This window comes from Marmota marmota, unplaced genomic scaffold, assembly GCF_001458135.2.
Source record: "Marmota marmota marmota unplaced genomic scaffold, marMar, whole genome shotgun sequence".
NCBI lineage: Eukaryota > Metazoa > Chordata > Mammalia > Rodentia > Sciuridae > Marmota > Marmota marmota.
The window spans coordinates 8,644,170-8,648,482 of record NW_025999924.1 but is presented as its reverse complement, the minus strand read 5'-3'; positions in this window follow the sequence as shown (position 1 = coordinate 8,648,482).

Below are 4,313 nucleotides of genomic sequence, written 5' to 3'. Positions count from 1 at the left end.
TGAAGTCTAGAGGAGACAACCTTTGAGAGAAATGTGGATAAAATTATATGTCATGGGTAATTTTACTTATTGAATATTTTCCTGGTTGAGAGTTTAGAAAAGAGAACAAGAAAATACAAACGAATGTTTCGGGAAGCCCCTGCAATGTTAGGCAGGGATTGATGGGAAGAGGCCAATATTGGGTTTGCATTTGTAAGTGGCCAACTCCTGCAGAGTGGAGCTCTGGTCTAGCTAAGGGTCAGCCCCCCCTGGGGAGCCAACATGAGTGTAAATCAGATACATGCCATGGCTCATTCTTCAGGCCATTTTGTTGGGTGTTTGGATTTAATTTGTGGGTGTCTTTTCCTTTTCCAAAAGCAGAGTTTAGAACATAGAAGAAATTTAAGGCTCCAGGATGCTCTGCTGAGTTGTGGCCTCCACTGGGGCCTGTTTCCCATCTTTAAGTATTTTCATGGGTGATTCTCATTATGATCAAGACATGTCATACATGTGGGTCTCCCTTGCCTCAGGAAGGGCCTGGACCCATTGCTTATTATCACTAACAAAAACAGCTTCTTTGTAGATTCCCCATGACCCAAGAACTCTAATAGAAAACTAGAGTGTAATGGTGAAGAGTACACATTTTGAATTCTAACCTGGCTTTGACTCTCTACCTCCTTCTACTTTTTCTTTTATCACCAGATCATATTTTAACTCCTTTCTTTACTATGTTTATTGGTTACGTCTGTCTTCCTCAGTTAGGATATGAGCTCCAGGACAGAAGGCACCTCAAGCACCTAGAACAGAACCAGGCACTTGGAAGACACTCACATATTTATTGAATATGTGAACCTAGAATCTACCATTTAACAAAGTTTCCGTTTTCACCTTTAGAGTTTCAGGCTGAGCGTGTTGGGTTTTGTGGTTAATGGAACAGGGCTTAATGCCAGCATCTAAATGTTCATTATTCTTTCTATCCTCAATCTATTCCTTTACCTTCCCAGGGAAGAGTTTTATCTTCTTGGATAAAGTAAACACCTGTACTTGGATCCTGTGCATTCTTCCCTGCTTGAAGTGCAGTGTGCAAACTCTGTATAACAAGTTCTCTACCTTTGCTCTTGATAGAAAAGGCTAGATTTTGGAAGGCCATCAGAAATTCATGCTTCTGGAAAATAAAAAGTCAAAAGCACTTTGGCTTTTGGACTACTGTGTCTTCTGTGGACTTAAAAAGCTCCATTTTGGAACTCAGAGCTGAGCAATGGCTTCTTTATCTCAACTATATCCACTTAATATGACAGATAGGAAACTATTATTGCTGCCCAGGAAACCAAAATTTCTCAGGTTCTCAGTAGAGTTCCATAATCCTTTTCCATAATTGACTAACCTCCCCTTTGTTGGACTTCTTTACCTGTATATACCCATCTATGACTACTGAAGTGGGGATTCTGTTTTTCTCTTTGGAATGTCTTTACATGTCTTCATCTGATGCATGGTATGCTCATTTTGTTCTCCAGTTTCAGCAGGGCAATCTCCACAAGGAGCCTCATAAACAGCCCCCCCTCTCAGGAAGTGCTGGGGACCTCCTGTTCAGATTTTGCCATCTAAGCCTGCTTCTCACCAGATTTTACCATAGCGACATTCCTATGGTAAAATCTGAAGAGTTTACATGAAGAATACATAAAGAGGGAGTTAGAGCTCTAAAGAAAGTGTCTGAAACCACCAGTTTCCTTTTCAGTAGTGATAAAAATTTTAAACATGTTGAGACCAATTTAAACGAAATTTATCAGAGAGCTAGGAAGAAATACTTCTCCCTAAAGAAAGCCTTGCATGCGGACATGTAAGTCAGTCCCCAGCTGACAGTCCAAGGTGAAGGCACTGTGACCCCAGAGTGGGGGGTGGGAAGGAATGGTGCCTCCTCACCCTGCAGTGTGGCAAGCAGGACAGATGTCCTTAGGACTGAGGCCCTGGTAGCCATGGACAGGGGAACAAGCTCCCTACAGATTGTGACTTGAGAGGACTGGGAGAAATCCCTTGGTTATCTCTCAGGGCTTAAATCCACCACAAAAGATTCCTAAATTCCCAGAAATGGAGTTCAAATTTGGCAGTGGAAAGGGACAAATCATTGTTAGATTCATTGTCTGGTGTCTACCAGAAAATGAATATGTCAGATGCTGTGGGCTGTTTGCCATTGAAAGCCTTCCATACTTGGCAATCTCTGATCAGAGTTGGCTTTCCCATGTTTGTTTGTTTGGCTGTAAGTAACAAAAGACAATGGAGACTGGCCCAAACAATAAAGAATATAGATTTCTCAAAGGAGAAAGAGTCTGAGGTATGGCAGGTTCAGTGTTGGTTAATTTAGAGGCTCAATAACGTGAAGAATGAGATTCTTTTCATAGTTGTGCTCTTGCTGACTTTGTGGTGTTGGCCTTTGTCCTCTAACAAATCTCCTTATGGTGAAAAGATGGTGGCAACAGCCCGAAGATTCTCAAGATTTACCTTTCTTATAAATGAGAAAACTTTCCCAGGCTTCTCTCCACCCTTCTCAAAAACCTTCCCATTGTATCTACTGGTCATAATTGTTCTTCTGTTCTTTTCTAAACCAGTGGCCACCAAATATAATGCATTGACCATTATTGACTTGGGCTAATCAAGACTAATCACCTTTTGCTCTTGAGGGTGGGCCTGGATTCCCTAAAACAGAGGGTCACATGTTAATGCATCAGAATTCTATTAACAAGAAAAACCTTGGAAAATAGCTGTTGTTTCCAATGAAACCAAAAGTGTCTGCCATAGCACAAAACATATCCTTCAAGACAAAGTGCACTTATAGAGAATTCAACTGTCTGGTCCCTGTGGCAGTTATTTGCCTCACTGTTTTAAAAAGGATATGCTTATTTACTTTAAAATTTTAAGTCCTCTTTAAGAACAAAAAAGTGTCCAAAAAGAAAGAAGTGACCTTTTAAGCTTCAAAGTGTTGGTGACTTACCAGATGTGCTTTATTGTGGCATGAATGGACAGGTGCCTGGCAACCCAAGAACTGTGTGGGGCGGACAGGGGACATGGAAAAAACCTTACCTAGTAAATGGCTTTGCAAAAGCTCACCAAAGTCTCTTGATGTGTGGAGCCCCATGCTAAACAGAATACTAAGGAGATGGGGACAGACACTACACCTTAGTACTCCAGTCAATCTCTTAACTTTGCCTGGAAATACTCTTTATTGTGAGGCCTATACTCAACAGTCCAGGAGTCAAAGACTGTCCAGATGTTTGGGGCTTCTGTATGCCCAATGAATAAGCTTGACTAGTCTGCTAACAGCAGAGGAAAAAAAGGCAAGAAGTAGTCTCTTAACTGTCCCCCTTGGCTCAGCAGTGTTCAGAGGGTCCTGGATCTGTTTCTTCTTGTCATCAGATAGGCAGCATTGCTACAACTTAGTTGAGTCCAAATCTTTGCTCTTCAGTAAAGCACTGGCAGCATTTCTTTGCAATAATATCTATATCAGAATGCCTTAAGAGAAAAAGGGCAAGAAACAAGCTGGGTCAAGGACTGGAGGGGAGTGGGCAGAGTTCTAGGAACATGAGCAATGCTGTATACAAGAAAGCACAGGATCAGGACTGGGGCATGCAATAAAGGGACCAGCATCAATTTTCCTTGCAAGGCAATGGTAACATATAAAGAATGATTCCAGGACCCAGGGTTGTAGCTCAGTGGTCGTGTGCTTGCCTAGCATGTGTGAGGCACTGGGTTCGACGATCCTCAGCACCACATAAAAATAAATGAATAAAATAAAGGTACTGTGTCCATCTACATCTAAAAATATATTTTAAAAAATTGATTCCAAGCAACCTTAAGAGCTCAACTTCTATAAGAAGCCAATACCATGAGCCTTTATTGCATGGACATTTTGGGTCTTGTGGGTATATTAGATTAAGCAGACAGTGTAGAATTCTGTTATTGTCACTATGGTTAAAAGTAATTCGAATAAACTAGAATTACTAAAAGGAAAAATAAAGTGAATTCCCAGAAAAAATAACCACATCTATTATTAATGCCCAGAGGGTAAATTACTTAAGTAATTTACTGTTGCCCATATGGATGTAGATATTTTCCATGCAATAATTAATAGCATTGTCCAGAGAAATTTACCTCTACAGATGTAAACAATGAAAATTTACCACAAACCACCATTTCTGTTTATATTCTTTCTTGATAAAGAAAATGAACTGAACAAGATTCTATCACACAAACCAATAATTAAATCCATTCTTGAGGGAAATGTTATTGTCCTTTATGAAAGACTAAAGTGCTTATGCAGTTAGAATGAAGTTTTTAACCTT